Consider the following 27,259-nt stretch of genomic DNA (forward strand, 5'->3'; position numbering starts at 1 on the left):
ATCGAAAGAATTACGAACGTGAGTGGTCCCTTTACCGACGAGCGGAGCCAGAACTTGGTGCAGGAACTTCGACAGGCTGTGCAGGGGAGAGCGAGTATAATCAACAATGAGGCGCATTGGGACGTCCATCTTTTGGATTTTTGGCAGTCCATAAAGTGCAGGTGCGCATCCATTGTGGCTGAGCAGCTTGTAGTAGAGTGCTTTGTGGTTCGGGGAAACGGTGAGGAATACGTCGCCCAGCAGCTTTTGGAGTTCTCTGTCCACCTTGAGCGTCGGATCCTTCTTGAGGCATATATACGTGTCACTGTCATCAAGCGGAAAACGCATCTTCTCGTAGTCGGCCCTATCAAGAAGAACGGTAGCATTGCCTTTGTCGGCTGGCAGGATCGCGATGTCATCGTTTTCACGAAGACTCTTGATTGCATCACGTTCCACGCGTGTCAACACTGAACGGGCAGGTCCCCGCTGAGCAATGTTAAGGACGCCAACCACTCGGGTGCGGGCATCTTCGCGACGAGTGTTTTCGACATGCCTGATAGCGTTCTCCACCGCGCATACTAGTTTCTTCTTGTCCGGTGCAGGTCCTATATTGAAATTCAATGCTAGGCCGAAAACACTTTCCTCGTCGGGGCTTGGCCTGTATGACGAAAAGTTATGCACAGTCGCTTTAGAAGGCGTCTTCGTTTTGAACGACTGCTCGGCGAGAAGGCTGGTCAGCTTATCGTCGTGGACGAGTTCGCATCTCAGACGCTGATGCTCCGTCTTCTGATTAGTGTGCAGTTGGATGCTGGGGAACTCGATGGAGCACTGGTGTTCCAGACGGCGACGAGCCATTAAGAAATCGTTCTCCAGTGCGCGAATTTTCTTTTTGCAGTCCAGGATCCTGGCTTGCAATAGCAGCCTCTCCGCTTTGCCGTTCCTAATGTACCCTCCCGGCTAGACGGGATTCCGTCATGCTCTAGATTTCATTACACTGCTTGCGTGCCTTTGTCAGACCTTTGTTTTGTGTTTGGAGCAGCTCTAGTTGTAGTGTTAGCTCCTATCTCGCCTCTTTTGCACGATGTGTTCCAGCGCGGTTTGCCTTTTTGTTTTTATGACAAACAATGTAATTTGTATTCCTAATTAACCGCCGTGGTGGCTCAGTGGCTAAGGCGTTGTTCTGTTGAGCATGAGGTCGCGGGTTCGATTCCCGGCCGCGGCGGCCGCTTTTCTGATGGAGGCGAAAAGCAAAAACGCCCGTGTGTACGAGATTTCGGCGCACGTTAAAGATCCCCGGGTGGTCAAATTTAATCCGGAGCCCTCCACTACGGCGTGCCTGATTGCCAGCGTTGCGTCGGCGCGTTAAACCCTACAATCAATCAAATCAATTGTATTCCAAATTCAACGAAAACTGGTGCTTTCGGTTACGTACTTATACTTTCCTTCTTATATGTCTGTTTCTGTTGTGCTTAAAGGAGCCATGAAGAGAAAATGCAACTTTTTTTAATTTGAAAGAACTAGGATTCAGTACCTCACTCAGCTCCATTACAGCCACGAAACATGTTTTTTTAACGAAAAAAAAAACATGAAGTATTTAGAAGCTTTCAAATTTTGCGCGACAGTGACGTGTTATAAGCAAGAATGGCGTCATACGGGCCAATAATAAAAATAATTTTCAGTGCTTTAACTGCACGTTAGCATTTAAGTGATGCGGTAAAATGGAACTAGAGGCCCCATTACAGACGTCCAGTCATGTGTCGTCGCGACAGGTCAGCTAGCCGGCCGCCAATCCCACAAACAAGGTTCCATGACTTCATAGAAAAGTGGCGGGAAATAGGCTAGGGGGTCGCGACGGCTCCACACGTTTTCTTTCATATCTCCGTTATTTGTTCGAAAATTGCGATGATATTGATATCATTGTTATCGGGACTAAGGAGTCTTTCTAATAAACCCAACTTGTAGTTTGTCTTCATGGCTCCTTTAATGATAACGGGTTTGATCAGTGGTAGAACGTATTTTTCGATGGCATCGCTGTGAGTAAGCGCAGAATCGAAAAACATCTCGCGTTGTTTGCCACGTGCGCGCCTGAAATAAAGCGGCACGTGTGGCGTACCGCAAAGCAGTTTTGTTATAGTGTTTTTGTCGATTTTTGTTATGTGGAGGTCATGTGTAACTAAGCCATGGCGACTGTCTGTTAAACTGTGTTGCCCTAAACCCACGTATTGAAGGTGAAAGCTCGCCGTGGCTTATTGTTTTCCCACAGGTGGAGTTCTGCTGGGCCTGCTTTTTGTTGGGTACAGTAGGAGCGGAGAAACTATTTTTATGAAGTCTAATCCTTGATCTGAATCTGTTTTTCGTTTCACGATCTGGTTAGCCTTGGAAACTTTGCTTTGGTGTGCTTTGGATGTAGGCATTTCTAAAAAACAAAACATGCAGCCCAGCCATTCGGCCACCAATTGCGGGGCATATAAGGTATGCGCCATACAGATAGAAGCCAGTATTTCTGATCCAGCGACATGGCTCTGCGTGCTGAAGGAAATACCCTTCGCGATATTGGGACGAGTTTCATGATTTTGGCCAGTACCTACGTCGCTTTTGCAACAGCGTCGGCAACTTACGATAAGGCGTGCAGCGTCACACCTCTGACAGCATTTAACCTCGATAAGGTATCTATATTTCCGAAACTTCCTGCAGAACTTGGAAATTTTTTTACTCTGTTACTTTGTTCGTGGCAGTCCAGATGGCGGATGGAATTTTTTTGGCTTCTTGAATGTAGAATTGGAGCTGATATTTAATCACGAGAAGCACAATATTGATGTGTGCTGACAGAAACTGTCTATGGCAAGCATATTAAAATAGGGAATCGATACAGAGAACACTCACATAGCGAATTCTCAGCTTTAGTGGACTACTTACGAAATTTGGCTGGTCAAGCTTTATTTCAGTGACTTATTCTTTTTACAAAGAAACCGAAACTAAAAGAGCTGGGAGCTTTAAGCTGCAGCGAAAAAATCTCTCGGCTCGCGCGGGGTTAAAACGGGAAGGTTAGCATAAAGAAGCAAACTAATAAAAAATGGACACAAAATACGGCCATCTTTTAATTGTTTAAAAAAAAAGTACGGAAAGTTTGGTCGTCCAGCACAAATGCGCGCTTGACTGGTTTCATTTCACGTTCACATTTTCCGGTATATTTGCTTTTTAATGCCACGAGGAGACAGGTAAGTTTTACCTCCTTCATAGTACGTTGGAAGCCAATAATAATACATTTTTGTGTCTAGGATTCCTGCATGATGATGGAGGCGAAAAGCAGAAACGCCCGTGTGTGCGAGATTTCGGCGCACGTTAAGGATCCCCAAGTGGTCAAAATTAATCCGGAGCCCTCCACTACGGCGCGCCTCATCGCCTGCGTTTTGGCGGCGCTTAAACCCTGCAATCGATCGATTCCTGCACGAGCCCAATTGTAAATTAGTACCTCAATTGTTACAACGAATATAAGTAACGAAGTAAGTTGTTGCACCAATACTGCTCCGGTATAACGAGGTTAGATTGACGAGATAAAAACCCTGGCTGCACACGAAACTGTGTATATAGAGTGTGTAAGAAACACCGTGGCAATCCATCACAACCGTATGAAAGCAAGACGTGATGTGGACTCAGTGGTTTTCACGTCCACGTTTTGAAGACCGGAAGGGAGGGGCTCGAACAGCGTGGTCTGTTGCGCCTTTGCGGGCGCTCTAGATACTTTGACTGTGATTTTCATGTTCATATAATCTTAAACAGCAAGTAGTGGCAATCGTCGCTGTACGTTTCTTTTCTCCGATTAACGGAACCTATCGGAATACTGCTATTATGAAAAGACATTCTTCGGTAAATACAGAGTCCAAGAACTGTATGGGATGCAACAAGTGTCGAATTCTACCTGGAAACAACCAGTGCAAGGAGCAAAAGTGCACCACCCGCCATACTTTATAAGGCATTTTCTTAGAACGTAATGTCAAGCAAGGTGTCAGTGTTGTTGATTGTGGGGAATTGCGAAACCGCCCTAAATTTTGCACACTCTCAAGCAGATTACTTTCAGCGTTTCTCTAACATGGAGGAACGAAGAAATTAAAGTAGACGTCACCATCGAAGAGTGACTTAACCGTACCCCACACTTAAAACCTATCGCCCAGCTGTCCGTACGTGAAGAGCTGTATATGTGTACTTCCTCTAAGTCTGCCAGAAACATGGCCATTTCTGCAGCGCCTGCCAAATAGTGGGTAATTCACCATCGCAACAAATTCTTCAAAAGAAAGCTGTGAATCCTGCGTTCGAAAGAAGTGCCGTACGCAATACTGATACATGTATGTGTTAAGAAACACCTCGCTATATTGCGACTGGCGCCATTTTTCTGGCCAATTGCATTTTGTCCGTGTAGCGTCCCGTTCGAGAGTGACTTCGCGCGGTGTATTTCGTTGCCTTTGCGCCCGGCATGAGGCTCGTGACAGTCATTTTCAGAGGTCTGCTGCTGGTAACTGCGGATAAGATTAGCCGTCTACCTGCAAAATGCCGCTTTTCATGTTCGAGGCCGGTTTGGGAAGATAAATTGGTTTTTCATAGCCAGTTCAGAACTGGGTGAAAAGGCCCGTTCCTTAGCCACGCTCGTCGGCGTCGCTGCAAGTTATTCTTCGTTCGTATTCGCAACAATATGGTTCGTTGTGCTGCGCAACAATAGGGATAACCCTTGCGGTGGACGATGGTGGGCGGCAATTTTATAGTAGAAGTAGTATGTGTCGTTTGCTGAGGCGACTTAGCCTTGAATTCAACTTCCGGCAATTCATCCGCATAATCGATACCACGTCGCATCAAGCACAGCGAAAGCTACCACTCATCACTTAGTCCCCCAGACCGGAGAAAACCCAGCAGGCGGCGAGACACGTCTCTTCTAGTCTCTTACTGGCCTATCCATTTTTAGGAAGCGATATCGACGTGAAACAGGCTGCGCATACGCCGCGAGGTCGTTGCATCAAGTAGTGGAGCAATTGTTCCTTTGGGTGCGGGAGAACCCGTGTTGACGTACGCGCATTAGATATACTTAGGCCGGGCGGGGAAAACATCAACTGTAAGACCCTTGCGTTGAGAAATTGATTTTTCATATGCAAGTTTCAGGTGTGCAAATCCTATCAATGGTGTACCGAGGGCGGGATAATTTTGAATTTAATTTTGCCTGGGAAGCAAACAATGGTTCCCTCGCACTCCTGAATAAAAAAGTGGTATTGGCACCGCCAACGCAAGCTGTTGTAGCCTTGTGAGAGTTTTAGAACAGTTTGCTCAGCTCCGATATATTTATTAGTTATCAACCTTCAACGAATCAGTCCAATATCAAGCTGATAATTGGTTGAGCTGACCATTGGCCCCTTAAACATGTACGAGCTATATTGAATAGAGGTCTCTATCTCACACAGCGCCCATGTTAAGAATCGGCGAGAATTTCTAAATGTTTCGTTTTTTGCTTGACTTGCTTAGTATGTAAACGTGTGCAATACCGGTAATTTAATTCTGGCCATTAGCGTTTTTCGAAAAACGGCATATAATGTACCTTATCTGTTTCTTATCTTCATCATGTTTGGTTGTGTAAACATGTTCGAGCAAGGCTGCAAGTAGCATTGAGACGAGCATCAGGCATCACAACGTCTTCACCCTCATAAAAACCCTCACAAGAGGGTGTAGGTTTCGGATGCCGTCCAGATTATCACTAATAGCGCTTTCCATTGGGCGAACAGGAGCACTTCTAACTGCACCCAAAGTGCTCTCGCGAGTTCTGGCATCTTCCAGTGGTCGGGAAGGAGCAGGGGCGTTGTGTTGCATTGGTCGATGAGGAGCACTTTTTTGGCGCCGAGAGCAGCCGAGAGCAGTTCTCGGTGCTCCGTCGCCAGCAGCGGAGTAACAGGGAACGCCGAGGAAGTCACATGACCTCTTTTGCGTCACTTCTGGTTTTATCCCCGGGTGGCGGAGGAAAAATGGCGGAATCCAGCAGTCGTGGTAGTCGCTCAGTGCGTACGGTAGCAGCTAAGCGCGGCCGTCTGGACAAGGAATCGCTGCTACTTTTAGATGATGAAAGCACCACAGATTCAAGCGCAAGCTCATCATCGGACAGAAGCAGCAGCGACGATTTGACAACGACGATTTGATTGATTATGGGGTTTAACGCGCCGACGCAACGCAGGCGATGAGGCGCGCCGTAGTGGAGGGCTCCGGATTAATTTTGACCACCTGGGGATCTTTATCGTGCGCCGAAATCTCGTACACACGGGCGTTTTTGCTTTTCGCCTCCATCAGAAAAGCGGCCGCCGCGGCCGGGAATCGAACCCGCGACCTCGTGCTCAGCAGCGCAACGCCTTAGCCACTGAGCCACCGCGGCGGGTACAACGACGATTTGACATTGCATGAGTTTATATTCGAGCACCTGTTCATCCCGCCGGAGCAGCGACCGAAGGTAGAGTCGTACCTGGAAAAGACGGTGGACGCTGTTATCGTTCGCAGCTAATTTTTGGGAGACACGATGGTGGCCCCTTTATCATGAACATGAACATCCGCTCGGCTTCTTCATTCGTCGCCATGCGGAAGGCAGACACAAAACCACCGGCACGTATCTGGCAAAACTGGCGAGGAATAACTGCGTGCGGACATCGCGAGCGCGCGAAATGCTCCGGGAAGCGAGCGCGAGAAACGTTTGGTCACATGACTCTTGACATCTCGCCCTCCCCCTCTTTTCACTCCTCCCGGAGCAGCGCGAATGTTTCATTCGCGGAACGAAAGCACACGTCCCCGTTACTCCCGTGTGCTGCTCTGGCTGCTCGCTCCACTTGCTCCTGTTCGCCCAATGGAATTCGCCATAATACACGGTGCAGTGCCAGAAAATGACAATGACACCGTGCTGTCATGGACAAATTAAATGAGAATACGAAATATTGTTACGTGGCGATGGAACAGATGAAGCGAGCCATGGTTGACGATGAAGCGATGAAGTTAGAAGAAGAGATGGTCTATGTCATTAGGAGACCATGACAGAGCGTCCACACAGGCTGCTCGCTCCACACATTCTGTGGTCATCGTCGTCGGTGGAGGGCCATGGCGACACCGAGATTGCCCGCCACGTCCCGTGGCAACATGAACCAGAACACGTAAAACCCAATATGGATAGTAGGGATTAAATAACGGCCCGCAATTGGTACATTTGGGAAGACACATCTCCAAAATTTGTTACTGTAATAAAGCCGCGCGACAATTACACTTGCATGCAAAGAAATCCCTCTTTTTGTGTGTTTTTGTTCATGTTTTCGGGATCGCTTTTCGTTTGTCCGTGACTACGCCAACACTTTGTACCGACCTCCAGACATCGTACGAAGTAAGCGTTGCCGGTTAGGGCGTGCTGCTGCCACTCTCTCCTACGAACTGCGGGGCTGTGCACGACAATGTAGGCCTGAGATGTCAGGTTGCGGTGTAGTTAACCTCTGGTTACGTCGCCACAGGCTATCAGCGATGATTCGCAACGCCGGAGACTTGTGGGCTGGGACGGCTTGCAGAATATAGTATGGTACGAATATGATGCATGCGCAAAACAAAATCTTCGTGGTCTGTTGAGAATGACAGCCACTTTCGATCCGCCATAAAGAGGATTATGAAGTAGCATTGCAGCTGGAAGCATATTGTGTGTGGAAGGCAAGTTTACCTAATCATTTTGAAACCTTTTGTACTGTGTACCCAGCTTTGTTACGTATGAAACCTGTTTCGTACCAATTTTGAAAAATGCTATAATGATTTTATCTAGCATTTTACCAAGGCTTTCATGCTCCTATCGGTGTTCGGCATTTTTACCTTGTTTACTCCGAAGGCCTAGAAGTTTCTTATTTTGCTTCTCATGCTTTGCAGATTCTCAGCTGTGGCCTAAATTCTGATGCTTACGCAGTCTGGATTCCACCTAAGGGATGCCCTTATTGCAAACCTGACAGCATTGACAGAGGAATTGCAAACAATTTGGTTTGCTATGACGTGAACAGAGCTCAGTGCAGCCGCATACCGTAAGTATATTATGGCATCGTGTGGAAACCTGTGTTCGTGTAATCGCCTTCTTTCATCCTTCATGACAGACTTTTTAAAACTTATCTCATATCGAGCGTTACCTCATGCCACCTCGGGAGCAAAGGCGGGGTACTGAGGGCCCCCTTTTGCGAGCCAAGCCCTCACAGCCCTTGTCTGAACAAGGGACGTCTGTGGAGGACACCCTGGTGCCTGTTATGCTTTACCATTAATATTTGCAGCTCTCATGGCGACCGTGTTCACGCTTTACATCCAGGGCCCTTCACACCCATACAATCACAGTTTTAATGTACTTCATTCACATCCATTTGTTTTGTTTTTAGCGAAAGCACTGACAGATCATACAGAACAGACATGGCGCTCTTTGTCCACAGACGGCTTTGCGCCATTAAAACACACTAGGCATAAAAAAACAAAACTGGAAACCCCGCACGGGGCACCTTTTCTATGTAAGGCGATGGTGGAGGTGACTACGCAGACCCAGCGCCCCGCACTCACGCTGTGACCAATCGTTGAAAGGAGTTTTAGAGTGAAGGGTAGAAGCCTCGAACGGTGGCCATCAGAGCCCTGGTCAAGCTCCGGCCACAGTGCCGCTGCTTCATTTGTAAGCGGTTCGAGCACGGTACGAACTCTGGGCGCGGTATAACAACCTGCGCGAAATGTGCCGCACAGGACCACCAAACCCACAACTGTGACTCCGAGAGCTTGAGCTAATTCCCGGAAACTGCATCCGGCGTAGTCTCGTACCTGCTAGAAATGTAAGATGAAAAAGGAAAGAATCAATATCAAATAATAACAAATCATCTTCTTCCCAGAGGCGCGAAGAGGTCATCTCTTTCCCTCTAGAGTAGGCTGAGGCAACTCGCTAAGGAGAGCGCAGGGAGGCGTCTGGTATCGGCGGCGACGCTGTTCAGCTCAGCTCACTTTGGCACCAGCCCGCCGCGCACTGTATTGCTCTCGGCAGCCCAACCCATCGCCACGTAGCATGCAGGGCCTCCGGCAGTTGCGGTGGTCTCTGAGAGCGATGGCGCTCCTTCCGTCTCCGCTCCGCCACCTGCCACTACACGTGAGGGCACCGAGGAGATGGGCACGAGGGGGAGGGACGCCCAGAAGCTCCCTCCCACCTTCGCCACACCGCTAGCGCCACTCATGGCGCCCTTGACTGATATGAATAATATGTAGGATATGCTATAACGACTTGACATTTGACTTCTGAAGAACATGTCCAACACGTCAGAAACAACCCCCAAATTTTACAGAAGATTACAGAATTCGGTCTCAAAACAGGTCTCTATAAAGTAGTATGATGGCGGATCGTTCGCCCTCTCTCTAGATGTACCCCCAAACACGCCCCTTGTGGCTCCTGAACGGCTCCTTTTGGATACCCCAATCATGGTCGTAGTAGAGTGCCCTCGTCACAACTTCACCTGTGCATATCGTGCTAAGTGAACGCTCACAGTGTAGTGCAGACTTTATATGAACAATCTTCCCCTCCCCTTTTCTCCGTGCCCCACACCAGGGCCTATTGGCCTCCTCCTGTAATAAAGTCATCCATTCCATTCCCATTTTTACGAAGGTAATAACTGAATTAGCACTAGAACCTAAACGCGATCATTTCTATCCGGCAATTAAACATACTTTAGTGTGCATTAGATTTAAGAAACTTGGAATTATTGGAGAATTATCCTAGCAGACAGAAAAGTGGATGCTACAAACCAATTTGCACTGTGGTTTGGCCGCACCTGGTGATTATGCTCGAACGAATTCTGAAGCGGCCCCTTCATGTCATCGTATTAAAACTGCGATAATTATCTAGGGCGCCTACTAAGGTAAGGCTTTCGACGATTGAATAGTCGCTGAAGTAGTCAAACTTCGTGTAATTTAATTTGCAATGGCTTTTGAAGAATGCAAATTACGAGTTTGAACTGCTCACTGGAATTGTAGGCGTTTCTGCATTCACAGCCGGTGATATTACCGAACGTTTGCAAGTCCAGCGTGAACTAACTAGCAGTACGTGAAACTCGCAAAGTGGTCTTTCATGTCAAATATAGTGACTTGTTTTCCGAGATATCCGCATTGAAAGGCAAGTTATAGAGCTCAATTTATAATGCTCAATTTACATTCGTCCTGATCATGCACTTTCCAACTTTGACTTCGAGGCGCTGGTCGACCAGATGCCCGAACCGTACATCCTAACAGGCGACCTTAATGCACACAAGTCTCTTTGGGGCTCCTCCAGAACGGATGCCCGAGGTCGCCTGATCTTCAGGAGCATGCCTTTTCAACAAAAAGCAGCCTACATACCATAACTTAGGACATAATACATACTCACAATTCGACTTGGCTATTGGTTCTGCAATTCTCTTTCCATGTCTTGAGTGGGGCGTGGGCACCATTTCCCCACTTCCCTAAAATATATAGGTGAACGCCCATGCAGTCCATCTTCCCATAACAGGTTTAATGAATCAAAAGCAAACTGGAGTATATTCACAGAAACATCTAAACTACACCACACAATCATAGAACACCTACACGTGGAGGAAGCATCCCAACTCATCACGGCACACATCCGCGACGCTGCCGAAAAGTCCATTCCCCACGCCTCCAGCGCTCCGCGCAACCAAAGGAGGCCGTGGTGGAATGAGGACTGTAGGCGGGCGCGAGAGGCCCAGAACAAGGCGTGGGGTGTCCTTCGCCGGTACCACACATCAGATAATCTCATTTCGCTTAAACGGGCCAAGGCTTTTGGGAAGCGAGTGTGCCGTGAGGCGAAAAGGGAGAGTTGGCGCACCTTCCTCACTTCCATCAACTCGTACACTGACACGCAAAAAGTATGGACACGAATACATAAACTAAAAGGACAGCAGACACACAGCCTGCCCCTGGTTAGTACAAGAGCGGACACACTGGAAGACCAAGCTAACACACTCGCACAACACTTCCAACATGTGTCCAGTTCAGCGCACTACACCAACGCTTTCATAAAACACAAAACATCCTGTGAGAAGAAGTCCTTGCGAGACAGTAATAAGTCGACCTCATCTTATAACACCCCCTTCTCACTGCATGAGCTGAAGATTGCACTTAGTACTTGTAAACCTTCAGCTCCAGGCGCAGACAACATTACATACACTATGATTCAACACTTGCACACAGACACACTTGAAACCCTCCTTCACCTCTACAACAAAATATTTCTTTCGGGGAACCTCCCAGGGTCATGGAGGGAGGCTATCGTAGTGGCCTTTCTGAAAGAAGGGAAGGACCCTTCCTCTCCCGCAAGTTATCGTCCCATCGCCCTCACAAGCTGCCTGTGTAAGCTGTTCGAGAAGATGATCAATAGGAGACTCGTGTACTTCTTAGAGTACAATGGCCTTCTCGACAGCTGCCAGGCTGGCTTCAGGGCTGGGAGATCCACCAATGATCAACTGGTTGCATTGGAAACATATCTAAAAGATGCCTTCATTCATAAGCAGTATTATATAACAGTCTTCTTCGATATGGAGAAGGCCTATGACACGGCCTGGCGGTACGGCATCTTGTGTGACCTCCAGTCGTTTGGCGTTTCCGGCAACATGCTGAACACGCTCAGTAGCTACATGTCGGAAAGGACCTTTCCAGTGAGGGTTGGCAGTGCTCTTTCGAATGTATACGTGCAGGAAAATGGCGTCCCTCAAGGCGGTGTCTTGAGCTGCACACTCTTTATTGTTAAGATGAAGTCATTTCAGAAGGCATTGCCACCAACCATTTCCTGTTCTATATATGTAGATGACGTTCAAATATCTTTTAGGTTCTGTAACTTTTCAGTTTTTGAACGCCAAGTCCAGCTTGGGGTGAACCAACTTGCTGGCTGGGCGGACAAAAACCGTTTTAAACTGTACCCTGGAAAGAGTACTTGTGTTGTGTTCTCCCGCAAGCGCGGGATTAAGGCAGACCTTGAGATTACCCTTCATCGTGCTTCTATCCCTGTAAAAAGGAGCACAAGTTTTTAGGTGTCATATTTGATGAAAAACTCACGTTCATTCCACACATCAAACTACTTAAACATAAATGCCTGAAAACACTAAACATTCTCAAGGTCCTCTCCCACCAGTCCTATGGTGCAGACAAAGAACTCCTTCTTCGCGTTTTTACCGCCTCAGTCGGGTCTCGGCTAGACTACGGTAGTGTTGTGTATGGGTCGGCATCAAAAACAGCACTAAAAATGCTTGACCCAGTTCTCCATTTGGGCCTGCGCCTTGCGTGTGGTGCGTTCCGCACTAGCCCGGCCCAGAGTCTGTATACTGAAAGTAACAAATAATGCCTGGAACATCAACGAATGTACATAGATTTATTATATGCTTTTAAGGTCTCATCATTCAATAACCATCCTTTTAAACCTGTCCTCAACGATACATGTACAACCCAGCTATTCTCAAATCGTTCATCTGTTCCTTTGCCCTACTCTCCGAGGGTGAGAGAGGAAGCTTCAGGTATTTCCGTTGGGATTTTAGATGTCTGTACATCATCATCATTTTCTGACGTTATACCACCATGGCAACTGCAGCCTGTTTGTTGTGATGTTTCTTTTATGAAAATAGGTAAAAACAGGGTTCCGAAAGCTGCAATTCTGCAGCATTTCTTGTCGCTTCGGGATAAATATAAATGTGCCGAATTTTATAGCGATGCCTGGAAAACTTCAACTACAGTGTCGTGCGCCGCTCATGGTCCCAACTTTATTGCTTGCAGAACCATGAGTGTACACACCACTATTTTCTTGGCACACGCATATGGCATTTTACTCATCGTTCAGCACATTCTTAAAAAAACAAATTCCTAAGTCCGTCATCTTCACAGACTCTTTGAGCGTTGTGCGTGCATTGTCTTCACACAGACCCAGGAAAAACCACATTGTCAATCTTGTCTTTAATTTCATAATGTCTATATATGCAAATAATTTTCAACTAATCCTGTGCTGGGTTCCAGGCCATGCTGGAATCGCGGGGAATGGGACCGCAGATGAAATGGCCACCACTGCTGCACTTGCAAACACAGTGGACATAACAACAATACCCTACACTAACCTCAAGCCACACATCCGACAACACCTTCGCAAAACATGGCAACCCGACTGGAATACACAGACAGACAAGTTACACATAATAAAGCCACACTTAGGACAATACAGTAGTGACTCACACAAAAGATTAATCGAAGTTGCCCTAGCTAGATTACGGATAGGCCACACACACGCGACACACTCCCATCTGCTCACTGGATCTCCAAGACCCCTGTGTAGCAGGTGTGGGGAGGGCCTATCCGTACTTCACATCCTCATTACATGCTAAGCACTCCAGACAGGACGCAAGCACTTCCCTCAACTCTACAGACAACACATTCCACTACACCCAGCACTCTTTCTAGCGGATGATCCCGTGATTCCTGTGCAACGCACTTTAAAGTTTCTCAGTGACATCAAGTTTTTACATCTCATTTCCTATCACGCGTAGTTTTTTGAAGCCTTATTTCATGCCACGCACCATCACAACCTGGCCTTTTACACCAGCCATCCTCACTGTCTTTTATTGATTTGACTTTTGTTCTTGCTTACTGATTTGAGTGTCTACGTTCTCACCTCTCATATTTAACCACTGTTTTGGCGCTCTTTACCCCAGTTGGCCTTGCGCCATTAACATCCAACCATCATCATTAAAGTTGCCTCGGCAGCAATGCGTGTTATGGCTGACGGACGACTACTACGGGAAGGATTCCATGTGGGGTACCACTAAAGCTTCGCTGTAAGGTGAAGTTTGTTTCATTAAGGCTAGACCTCGCTCATTTTTTTAATGAGGTGCTGCAGTGACTAGAGCCATACTTCCCGATGTGATAAGTTCTATTTTTTTGACAAGCATGTCATTATGCCCCAGCACACCGCCGATGGTCAAGCGCATGCAACGTGTAAATTCATCGGCCTTTTCGAGTAGTTATCGCAAAGCGAGGGACGCAGTAGGTAATGTATTGTTCTCCCTTTGATGGTGGTAATTTTAACAGCGAAGCTGTTTATAAAATCATAATTTAAAATCGTAATATAAAATCGTAATATAAAATCGTAAATACCAAGAAATTTCCAAGCGCCCGCACATGAGCGCGGGCCTCATGGCGAGGGCCCGGCAATTAACAAAGCCAACAAATGTCGAGCGCTCGTGTGTATGCGTGCCTCGCAACGACCGCTCAGCGTTCTCTGCGCACGTTTGTCAAGCCAAGGACACCCACCCATATCTCTCACCATCGGCACCCACTAACCTGCTGAGGCGGAAGAGGGGGCAATAGCGCTAGCCCTTTCTCAGAGCCCTACCCCAAAAGTCATGTTGTCCGATTGTCAATCTGCTACATGAAACTTTGCCCGAAGGCATATACTAGCCAAAGCTCTCAAGATTCTGCGCAATCATCCCGACACGTCCGTGAAGGTGGTGTGAGCACCTGCCCACACCGGCTTAGGGTGTATTGAGGTGGCCCACACAGCAGCTCGAAATCTAACTGTCCGAGCAGGCCCTTTTGTTACCCCTAACCACGGAGCGCAATCTATTAGGAATAGTGTTTTTACGTACGTGGCTATCATTACGCACTACCGGCTCCTTCGCCAGAAATACCCCACAGCCCAACCCTCACTTTCTACAACGGAAGAACGATTGTGGCGGCTCCTTCAAACTAATATGCTTCCGTGTCGCACATACATTTGTCGTATATACCCTGACCAGTATACATCACCCCTATGCCCCCTTTGTGGAGATGTCAACGCCATCTGCATCAATATGTGGGCGTGCCCCCCCCCCCCCCCCCCAAACTCTTTACTCTAATACCACTGTTGATGAATTGGAGGCGGTGTTGGGCTGCTCTGATCCTCGGGTCCAAAAAGCCCTGGGGAACGCGCTGACGAAGTCACCACTGGGTTACGCCCAGTGGCCACCGAGCCGTAAATTGCATACTGCATCCTCGTGCTACTCCCATTTAAGGAGATTGGCCAAGATTGCGGAGACCGCCCGACAGCTAAAAAAACCAAGGAAATGCCGAGCGCTTGTGTGTGCGTGCCTCACAGCGGCTGCCCAGCGTCCACAGCGCAGGTTTGTCAAGCCAAGTATACCCACCTAGGGAGATTGGTCAAGATCGGCAAAAAGACAACAACTCAAGCGTTCGCCGTAATCGTGGCAACAGTAGGTCGGAACGAGGGAGACACGTCAAAGCGTACGTCTCTTCAACGTGATGTTCAGTGACTACCACTTCCAAAAAATGAAACAAGCTATAGCAACAATGATCCAGTAAATCTCGTTGTGGCAGCATAGAAGCAGCAAATCGGCTTCAATCCTGGTCTGCAACCTTCGTGATGGTCGTGAAGGTTGCGTACAGCTTCGCTACCTTCAAGCCTTACGCGTTAGCGTGAGCTTCCTTCATCTTTTTAAAGTGATGGAACGCTCCATCGCTGCAACCCAGTGATATAGCTTTCTGTCGTCTGACTGAACAGAAATATGCATATAAGGGAACCGCTGAGTGCCGGTGGAATACCTGTTTTACTTCACAAAGCTTGCGGCAGATGATGTTCCCGAACGCGAAATCTGCCACCTCATTACGAGGTCGAGAACTGCGGTGAACCGTATGATTGAGGCTTTTGGTGATGAAGGTGGACGGGTGGAAGATGCAGACGTCGTTGTCTTTGTGGCCGATCAGCGGCTTGTAGTGTCACTTAAGTGATGTCCCCCTCACTCTCTGTTGTGACGTCCTTTTGGTAGACGAGACTTTTGTAATGAACGTAAGTGTTTAGCATTATGAAGCAGGTGGTTGGAGCCCGCAGGTGGGTGCTAAGCCCGACCTCTGATTTTCTACTCCAGTTGTACTCGGCCGTTAGCGTGCCCGGGACGCCTTCTGGGACTGCAAAAGTGATGGGGGGCCATACGCCGAAACAAAGCGATACGTGTCGTATTGTCAGACAACCCTTGCAGCCGAAGTCGCTCGTACACATATTTGCATGCCCGCCTTTTGTTTGTGTGGCTTTTTTTGCGCAAAGGAAACGTTGTGAAATAAAGCCACCTTTAAAGTTTGTGCTATGCGGCGCAGCTGTTTCAGCGTGTCATGCGGCAAAGCACATTTTTGAGTTCGCGGCTAGGTTTGAAAAAAAAAAAAGAAATTTGGGAGTGCCGCGGAGGGACCACGGACACCCCGAAGTCCCCTCGCGGACTCCTTTTGGCCTGCGCACCCACAACTGAGAACCGTTGTCCTATGCAATGCTTTGTAAACAATACGTGTGAATCAATTGGGATTTATGGGGGTATACCGTCATTTGCCGGATGTCGTCGACAATAAGCTACTCATCTTTTATCTTCAATAATCGACTGACCGATCCCGTTTTGGATCACATCCTTCAATTTCAATTCCTGTCACTAAAAGTGCACAGGAAGTGCCACTATTGTTTTCAAGTGCAAATAAATTTATTTCATGAATGTAGTTTGCACGCATTTCGGTATTCGCTGGACATCCAAAACCCACTTCAATGGTATCTCATATCGCAATGGAGTTTTTGAACACCAAGTGTGTGGGTGGCTGCGGAAAGAATTACGAAGCTGGATTTTCCCGAGCAGTTGCGAACTGGCATAGGTGCTTCATACGAGAAACGAAGTTTAATAAATAAATGCAATACATACCTAAACAGTAAAGTATCTATTAAAGCGCTAACGAATGAGGTTGGGAAGAATATTTTTTCTAATTCGCTTGCGTTCACTTAGCGCTATAAATTTGCAACTATGGTCAAACCCAAAGATGGTGTTTTGTCTTTTCTTCAGCTGCGCAGTGAATATTTTCTGTTTGAATCTTTGATGCGGATGAGCGGGAAAAAACCTATAATCACAAGATAATCACTAGCGCGCCAACTCTGCCAGCGGAGTAGCGTTGCCGCGATTGAGGAAGCATGCCGTTTCCATAGATGTGGTGACTAGCTGCCTGCAAAAGGCCAGCGAGGTTCACATGGCGCAATTTATCAGAGAGGCAATCGCGAAAAATCGAGTGATAGCGGCATGTATGCTGTAAAGTTAGGCCGCGCGTGTGCTTTGCGCGGTCCCGACAGCAGGTGTCGCTCAACCAGGCGGCGCAGCGGTTGAGCGCCCCATAATCCGTAATAATCCATAATCCGTACTCCCGTAGTCCGTAAACTTAAACTTATGACGGTACATACAGGCAATGAAGGAAGACTACAATTTTTCATATGCATAATCATCATAGCCCTAAACACCGGCAATCATCATGGATTTTAAATTCCTTCACTTCTGTTCTTACTAAGATAATTTAGTATTGAATTGTACATTTGAGTCACCATCAAAGAACCTTGTTTTTGGCGCTCTTTGCCCTAGTTGGCCTTCCACCATTAAACCCAAACCATCATCACACAGGGTGTTGTCCTTCCGTTACATTATTTATTTCCAAACAATTTCGGAAGTAGAACATGCTTCATCAGGGCCTGTGTTAGGATAAATTCAAAACTTCTACACACCCGTTGCGTACGAGGGGCTGCTTTACTTCTCACCCTCGTCAAGGAAGGAGTCCCTCGTATGCAACAGGTTTATAAAAATTTTGTGTTCATTCGTGCATTATCCTTGATGAAGGAAGTTCCACCACTTCCAGAATAGTTGGGAATTAAATAAGGTAACCGAAGGACAACACGCTATCGTCTCCCTTACTATATATATGTATATATATATATATATATATATATATATATATATATATATATATATATATATATATATATATATATATATAGACAGTGTAGCCCATTTATAACGAACCCACTTACAGCGATATAGCGGTTATAACGAAGTGACCTTGATTTCCCGTCCCAATTATAGCGGTCTTATAACAGTCCAGATATAGCAAAAAAGCGGTTATAGCGAAGAAATTTCAGATTCCCGCTTACTTCGTTATAACCGGGCTACACTGTATATATATTGTAGTGCGAAAGACGAGCAAGTGTCGCGCAGCCACCATGCGAGCACTAACGAACAACTGATTTGCTACGCGGCCACAACAGTCAGCATTGTCCTTGTGATTGGCGTATGCCCGCTCAAGGGGATTGACCACCTGGTTTGTACAGACGACGACGAGGCAACAAGGTCAGCCACCGCAGCGGCATCGTCATCGGCATGAAGCTCGTGGAGTGCTCGAGACATTCTGCCGGCTGGGCCACCGATCCGTTTGCCACTTCTGAGTGCCCCTCCTTCCTTCCGCTGTCAAGGCAATAAACCCGCCTTACATTTTGGTGGAGGTGCGGGGTACGACTCCGGAGCTCCAGGCTTGCGGGTGCACTTGCGGGGTGAAGCTGAGGAGCAGGACGAGGACGGAATCCGCACACTCCACCAAAATGTAAGGCGACCAGGCGAGGCGACGAGATGGCTGCACAAATGAACGGTTCCCTGTACATAATGTAAATATATTGGCTTTTCCCAGACGACGGCCTCCTCCATTGCCTCCCTGGACGTTCCTCCACATGGTGCTGAGACTGCCGCGCTACCGGCTGCAACAGCGCGCGAAGTTGCAACCTTCATTTTGCACCATTTCATCCTGCGCAATGGCGCACAAAGGGAACTTCTCAGTGACCGGGGCCGTGTCTTTTCGTCAGAAGTGGTCGAGGCTCTTCTCAAAGAATGCAACGTCACCCACCGCAGCACTACAGCCTACCATCCCCAGACTAATGGGTTGACGGAGAGATTTAACCGCACCCTTGGTGATATGCTCGCCAAGTGTGTGTCTGCTGACCACTCCGATTGGGATGCGATTCTCCCCTTCGTGACTTACGCGTACAACACCGCGACGCAGACTACTACAGGGTTCTCGCCTTACTTTCTCCTCTATGGCCGTGAAGCATCCTGCCCTCTTGACACCATTCTACCCTACCGACCCGACTCTTCCGAATACACGCCTGTTTCACAACTCTGCAGCCACGCTGATGGGTGTCGTCAGCTTGCTCGCAGTTTTACCTCCGAAGACCAATTCCACCAAAAACATCGGCGTGACGGTGACAACCCACAAGTGACTTTCTCTCCCGGCTCTCTCGTATGGCTTTGGGTACCCGCCACTACACCTGGACTTTCTAGCAAGCTCCTTTCCAAGTTCCATGGACCGTACCGCGTACTCGAACGAACCTCCTCCGTTAATTACGTTGTGGAGCCGCTCACCCCGTCGCCTGACCTGCGCTGCCGCGGACGCGAAACGGTACACGTGCATCGCCTCAAGCCGTACTACTACCCTTCCGTCGTGACGTGCCCTTAGGTCGCCAGGGTGGCTCCCTTCGTCGGGGGGGTAATTGTAGTGCGAAAGACGAGCAAGTGGCGCGCAGCCACCATGCGAGCACTAACGAACAACTGATTTGCTACGCGGCCACAACAGTCAGCATTGTCCTTGTGATTGGCGTATGCCCGCTCAAGGGGATTGACGACCTGGTTTGTACAGACGACGACGAGGCAACAAGGTCAGCCACCGCAGCGGCATCGTCATCGGCATGAAGCTCGTGGAGTGGTCGAGACATTCTACCGGCTGGGCCACCGATCCGTTTGCCACTTCTCGCCTTACAATATATATATATATATATATATATATATATATATATATATATATATATATATATATATATAGCGAATCAGAATAGGAAATGAGGGGCTCGTAGAAATAACACAGAAATAAGGGTTGGCAGCCAAGAAAACCTCGGAAAGCAAAGGGGAGGTTGTGGTAGGTCATTGAAACAGATAAAGAATTTGGAAAGAAAGAAAGAAAGAAAGCGAAGAAAAAATGCCCGCCAGGTGGGATCCGAACCCACGACCTCCAGAATACCGGTCTGGTGCGATAACCACTACGCTACCGGCGGGGCGATTCCCCCCCCCCCCCCCCCCGCTTTCTGGGGTATTTATGTCAACGTAATTTTTTTGACATTGACATAAATACCCCAGAAAGCGGGGGGGGGGGGGAATCGCCCCGCGGGTAGCGTAGTGGTTATCGCACCAGACCTGTATTCTGGAGGTCGTGGGTTCGGATCCCACCTGGCGGGCATTTTTTCTTCGCTTTCTTTCTTTCCAAATTCTTTATCTGTTTCAGTGACCTACCACAACCTCCCCTTTGCTTTCCGAGGTTTTCTTGGCTGCCAACCCTTATTTCTGTGTAATTTCTACGAGCCCCTCATTTCCTATTCTGATTCGCTACATGCATAGCGAGGGCCTCTGTTCTGGCAGTTTTGGTGCAATAGGGAGCTTAAGAGGGTTTAACGCTGGTTGACCACTCTCGACATGTCGTAGACACTCGAGTCACGGCCCGGGGGTTAAAAAGAAGGTCCCCTTCACCCCGAGAAGTCAGAGTGGCGCTGGCTACCACCCCCAAGCACAGGAAAAAATTACATTGACATAAATACGCCAGAAAGCGGGGGAGGGGGGGAATCGCCCAGCCGGTAGCGTAGTGGTTATCGCACCGGACGGGTATTCTGGAGGTCGTGGGTAGGAATCCCACCTGACGGGCATTTTTACTTCGCTTTCTTTCTTTCCAAATTCTTTGTCTGTTTCAATGACCTACCACAACCTCCCCTTTGCTTTCCGAGGTTTTCTTGGCTGCCAACCCTTATTTCTGTGTTATATATATATATATATATATATATATATATATATATATATATATATATATAATGTAATGTGCGTGTGTGTGTGTGCGTCTACGTGTATTTGAATACAGATTTGTATGCAGTGAAATAGCCAATTTTGGTATTTTGTCTAGTAGTTATAGATCAATTTGCTTCTCTTTCAGCTATATATACTACCCTGCGCAAGGGCAAGCGTACTTGGAAAGAGACCTTGGAAACGGGAGTAAGTCTGTGTACATGCACTACGTTTGAATGTTGGCGTCAAGCATTATGGCTGTGCATCTTCTTTGGTAGATAGGAAGAGACGGAGCATAAAAAAGCAAAGGGCCCATCTCCCCGCGAGGGGGACTCGAGTAAATGCGTCGCATAGGGGGTGGGTGTATTGCGTTAACGTTTAGTGTTTGGGGAGTTGGTGGTAGTGAATGCGTTGTATCAGCAGCTTCTTGACGTAGTTTGAATGAGTCAAGGATATAAGGCGCGTTCGTAGCCTCCCATTCTGTGTCGGCTTTGTTGCGCAGTGGGTAGAGCACCATGTACCTCGCGTTCCGCCCACAGGTAGTGAATGCGTTGTATCAGCAGCTTCTTGACGTAGTTTGAATGAGTGAAGAATATATGGCGCGTTCGTAGCCTTTCATTCCGAGTCGGCTTTGTGGTGCAGTGGGTAGAGCACCATGTACCTTGCGTTCCGCCCTCAGGGTCGTCGGATCGAAACCAGGCGCCGGTAAGTATTATTTTTTTATATAGTGTAGGGGGAGGGGTGCGGACCTGTTGTTGAGAGCGAGGAGGGTAGCGTGATGCGGGAGAGGAGGAGTGGGGGAGAGGGCGCACCTGGAACGGCTGTTGCGGACGCCGAGGCACGCCGACAACGCCGGGTGGCATCGTGAGTTAAAGAAATGCTCTGCATTTAAAAATGACGCTCAGAAAAAAAACTAGTTAAATCCCCCACACAGGAGCACCGACAAGTGGACAAGTTGGTATGGAGACATACTAAATAAAAGCGCAGAAAAACGCTGGACAAAGAGAAGAACTACACAGGACGAGCGCTTACTAACAACTGAGTTTAATGAAACCAAAAACGAAAAATCTCGACACAGCGCACCCTTGTGGCGCATCATACACACAAGACTGACGTAATTCAACAGCAATAGGGAAGAAATCAGCAAACCCATGCGCCGCAACAAATTGCCCGATGATCCGCACGAATGTTAACAGATCGATAACATGAGCACGCGAGGTTGCAGAGGCTTACTTTATCTTTTTGTGAAATAAGAATGGAACTTGTGTAAGCGCCCTATCTGTCGCCCTCCTTAATGAGGAAATCGCCTATCTTGAAGATAGCGTCCAGTGAAAAGGCAGTAAATTTCTCGGATTCGCAATGTTCGGTGCTGATGTTATCGATCTGTTAACATTCGCATGGATCATCGTGCAATTTGTTGCAACGCATGGCTTTTCTGATTTCTTCCCGATTTCTGTTGAATTACGTCAGTTTTGTGTGTATGATGCGCTACAAGGGTGCGCTGTGTCGAGATTTGTCGGTTTTGATTTCATTAAACTCAGTTGTTAGCAAGCGCTCGTCCTGTGTAGTTCTTCTCTTTGTCCCGCGTTTTTCTGCGCTTTTATTTAGCATGTCACCCACGCAGGTAACAACGTGAAAATTTGGTGGCGGTGGGTGGCGACACCGCATAAATTCAAAACTCACACAACGTTTTGTGTATGCTGAAAACCAAAAACGGTGTCAAACGTGATTACGGTTGGGTCACTGCCGATTAGTTTGTCATAGGACTCACAGATGTAATCGCGTGAATGAAATCGAGGCGTGGTGGAGTCTAGGTGAATTGTCTTCTTAGCTAACTTTTTGGCATTAAAACAGTCTCAAAGGAATATTGGCGCCAAGAAAGGGGACTTCCGCCTATATGCCGCAACCGTTGCCATATTGTTCAGCAAGCGAGCAACACACTCGTATTTCTTGTGTTCGAGTCGCGCAAATCTGAAGTTTCATTTTCCACCAAATCTGCTTTGCTAATAATTGGAAGATTGATGTGTAGCAGCGGTGGGAAAGATAACTAAGGAAAGAAAGCCTGGTGAGGAGAATTCGTGTCGCATGTTTACTGACATTAGTTCGTTAACAATTTCGCTTGGAACTATCTATAAAACTAATTAGACTACTTTTACTCCTTTTGAACGCTGTCTCAGCGCTTGTTTGGGTTATAAGACCTGGTTTGTAAAAACAACTGATGGCAGCATGCTACTTAGTCATGGTTCGAAGGCTTTGAAATAGTAAAATACAAATAAGTAAAGCACACGATTTTCCTCGGCAGTGTCGCGTGGTACTCGCGGGCCTGAGCAGCACAAAACGCCAAGAAAAGCAATTTTACGGGGAAGCCGAATGAATCATACACAATTCATAATCATTGTTAAAGGGACCCCGAAAAGCTTTGTGAAGGTGGCAATCAAATGCATTCAGGTGGTAGAGCACATAATGGGGGATTTTTGTACCAAGTGTGAGCCCCATACGTTGCACAGATAATTTGTAAACAATTTTTGAAGATCGCCTTTCTCAGCCGATGAGCGCGACGCCGCAGCGAGCCGACCGCGGGTGACGCAACGGCGACCGCGGGTGACGCAACGGCGATCGCTGCTGACGCAACGGCGAAGGCGCCCCCTGATTCGCCCAATCGTCGGCAAGTTCGGCCGCCGGCGGCGTCACTGCCATTGGCTTCCGGCTGCTCTTCCTCCTTCCTGCGCGATCACGAGGCAAAGGCGGCAAAGGCGGGTCCGCAGTGATTGACGCGAGCCTAGGCGCAGGAATGTAGCTAGCTGCTTTGAAGGAGGCAGAGAGGGAGGAGGAGTCGATCGGCAAGTGGGGAGAGGTGCATTTAATTGCTTCTGGCGCAGCTAATACTGAATGTAGATCAATAATTCCAACGGCATTGCATCGCTATATTGGTGCTACGTGACAATACAGGCCTTTTGTAACTTTTACAGAAGGCTTTTCTGGGTCCCTTTAAGCATTTCATGTGGGAAATCTTCACGATAATACAGATGTTTTGGTATGCGGTGGGGCTGTACATCAGCTGCTTGAGGTAATACCGGTCACGGTGGTGTAATGTCGCATGAAGTAACCAAGGTCACACTGTTGTCTGCCTTCGCAACACTGTGGCGATACCTCCTTTTACAGCGTGACGATCGTAAGTCAGGTATTTGCAAGAAGTTCTAGGAACGTCCCAGCGAAGTTGCGATTAGGCGAATAAAATTTAGTTTTTACAGTTACGACAAGGTAAGGTAAATCCGCTAAGAAAATCGTAACAGGTTGAGCACGCGCATGAATGAATAGGACGAGAAAGTCTGCACAAGCGAAATATTCGTACTTCTTGTGCGGCAAACAAATTGCTATGCCGCAGTGATACTGTAGGGACTGGCATCCTCATTGCCATTGTGTAATGCACCGAACACAGACAGTTGCTAGAACTACATTGTCACGACATTCTAGTGCACCCAGTAGTTTCAAGCACTAACCAATATTTTGTACCAAAACGCATTAATTACTGTTTTGGTGATGTTAGGTCTTTTATTATCACTTCATGGGACTACTAATTCGAGATTTCTCTTCATCCACGATGACTCTGCGGAGGGGGGGGGGTAATATAATCCCCAGATCATCTGCATGTGGGTTCTTGTGTTAGCAAGTAATTCGCTCTGAAGGGCTTTCCTCACTCACCAATCAAGTTTTTCAATTTTATGCAGGCGCACTTGAATTCTACTGCATCTATTTAATCAAAAACGCTGCATTCATTTTTTCTTCAGAGTTCCACCCAACCGCGCACATTCCTCTAAAGTAGACAAACGAACTTTGAAAACACTATGATGGCTTTTTTTGGCCAAGGTGACCTGGGGCTAGTAACAAGCACAACTTTGCTTGAAAAGGTCCCTGCCGCAAAAGATGACCTTGTGATGACGCGACTGTTACGTTGAGAACATCTTTATGAGATCCCGCGAGCCGAATAATATGAACAAGCTGAATGAACAGGTGCAGGTGGAAGTAAGTCCACGTTCCATATTTAGATGCACCACTCAATAGCGAAATATGACCTGAAAGAAGGCACAGAACACGCGGCGACTAAAGCAATACCTTGTCTATGTTGGCCGAGCTAGGCATACAACACTGGTTCTGGGTGAATAGCGCATTGTGTTACTTTATAGGCATTTAACGTATGTTTTTAAATAATAAAACTCAAGACTACCAGAATATCTTTTAAGGAGGAAACTTCTGCGAACCAAAATAATGCGCACCTTCAGGCCTTTTATGAACGCTAACTACCTCCGTTGGTGTTTAAGGTAGACTTTCTATACCGTATATAGAAGGTAACGTTGTTTTCTTTTTTTTTTCAAGCCAAAACCAGGTCAATCATTCTTGACACCGACAACTGCAAATACTTCGTTCAAATTGAGTGCTACCCAGACGGATCAGGTGAGAACAAATAAACATGTTGCTCGTATTCTCACTGTGCTCAGAGACAACAGTTTTTCAACAATACCAAATTCCCAGCTTTTCTGCCGCACGGTAGAACTGAACAAACAAAGAGCTAGTGCTATAACTGCATGTGAAGGTTAGTGTAAGTGGCAGGTTATTTACAAACTGACGACGTACCGCTTACTACGTTTTGAACTATGTAACCTGCTTGCTTCGTTTTAAATTATCTGTGATGTTGAACATGTGCGAGCGTCGATGAAAATGCCGGTTCGCTATGCTCTGTATAGGATGGGGCTGGCAAGAGACATTTTCGCAGCTCATTGCTCGTTCGAAGACTGTTTCACCTGCATTTACTACGAAGGGGGGGGGGGGGGGGGGCACGCCGATGTCATGAAGTTGTTTCAGTGACCCTTTTGGAATCACCGAATTTGAGGGAGGAATAAAATCTCAAATATAATTCTTGTTTTTCTTTCAGTGTGGCGTTACGTGACATACAAAAACTCGTGGACCCAGTCAGAGATCGAAGCATTCAAGAAAAAGATTCAGAAGGAAAATTCTCTGAAGTTTCTATCATGTCTGACGTTTAACTGCGCCAAAGGTGCTCCGTAACCGACCGTAATGGGGTGGAATGCAGTACGTGGCAATGACAAATCTGCTATTTTGTTCGCCGGCAATCTCAAACAAAGAAACTTGGAACAAAGAAAACTAGTTTGTAAAATACGTCTCGCCTAACGACCGTTGTTGCTTTTCTGACACCGCTTACGAGGAGTTCTTCAATGGTATAAGCAGGTTTTGTATCATGCCTGAAAGTTGTACTGATGATAGTGATTAAGCACTTTTACGAATAAACGGATGGCAAATGTACATAGTGTGCGTGTATTCTTAGCCTTATCGCGCTCAAATATGGTGCTCCTGCCTGCTTACCGACGTATTGCTCGCGTTCTTCTTTTTATCACTTTGTATCAGCAAGCAGGTGAAATACATTTGGACGTGCGCTTGAATCTAGAAAGACGGTGGGTTTAGGCTGGTTCATTTTGCTCCTTGCAGAACCTATGGGGCACAAAGTATAAGTGACGAAGATGACGCAGTTTACGTGATGGATTATTAGAAGAGGAGGAGGAGGCAAAATGTTTTTGAGCAAAACAAGAAAATACAGTGGGTCCCCTTTTCAGTTCAGGAGGTCTCGTGTCGCCGCTCCTCGTGTGGCTGACTGGATGAAGGAAAGACATTAAGAGGCTTACAGTGATACTTATGCCACTCCGCTTTTTCTCGTCCTTGCATGCGAGCGAGACTCCTAAGAAGTCTGGGATCGTTGGGCCTTCGAGCAGTGGGACTGCCTTTGGCTTATACTATCTGCTTTCGTCTGGGCGTCTTGCTTTGAACGCATGGTTCGTGCAGATATTTCTTCACACGCATCCAAAATTCACCCATCACCAGCTCTCTTTTTGCCACATTTTTTTCTCTTCACACTTGCCGAAGTCGACTCGCTAATTAGGTCATCCGCCGCACGTAGCGCAGCCAGTCTTCTACCGACGAGAAAACACACTGGACGGAGTATTTGACTCCCGTATGTCGTGAAACACGAAGGTCAGAGGGTGGGAGTTAACGATCGTCTCGACCTCCGAAGTATCTTGGACAGTTCTGCAGCGTCAACTAGTAGTCCCAACATTTTCTTCGACGTCGACTTGATGGAGCGCGCCAGCGGTTCATAGAAACCACCCCACTATGGAGCTCCCTCTACGATGAATTTCTAGGAAATAGATGAAGCTGCAAACTACGCTTGAACGACTGCACGCCTTATTGTTATCCACAACCCACCAAGTTTTTTCGATGTCCTCTTGAAAGTCAGTGCGATTTTTGTGAGTGTGGCCTGCCCGTCGTCGACGCAACCGGCGGAGTCCGGTTCATGCGTGTATTACGTTCTCTGTATAACGTGGCGCCTTCGCCAGTGAGATTTAGACGGTGAACGTTTCGCTTTACATACCGTATTTCTCGCCGCACTTGCCACTGTTCACCATTCGGAAATATTGGTGACTACGACAAGCATAACAACAGTAGAAAAAAATGGCCGTGTATCTACTCCCTTGCAA

General features: G+C 47.4%; 1 long non-coding RNA gene across 1 annotated transcript; it reads left to right on the forward strand.

The window, feature by feature from the left end:
- Nucleotides 1-2,494: 2,494 nt before the first annotated feature.
- Nucleotides 2,495-26,021, forward strand: LOC144167360 (uncharacterized). The gene is made up of 5 exons (XR_013321966.1): nucleotides 2,495-2,645; nucleotides 7,891-8,039; nucleotides 20,863-20,921; nucleotides 25,089-25,166; nucleotides 25,645-26,021. It is a non-coding gene; the product is annotated as an uncharacterized LOC144167360 (long non-coding RNA).
- Nucleotides 26,022-27,259: the final 1,238 nt, after the last annotated feature.

Source organism: Haemaphysalis longicornis, unplaced genomic scaffold (genome assembly GCF_048455015.1).
Source record: "Haemaphysalis longicornis isolate Haplotype H1 unplaced genomic scaffold, Haemaphysalis longicornis Haplotype H1 scaffold_2, whole genome shotgun sequence".
Taxonomy (NCBI): domain Eukaryota; kingdom Metazoa; phylum Arthropoda; class Arachnida; order Ixodida; family Ixodidae; genus Haemaphysalis; species Haemaphysalis longicornis.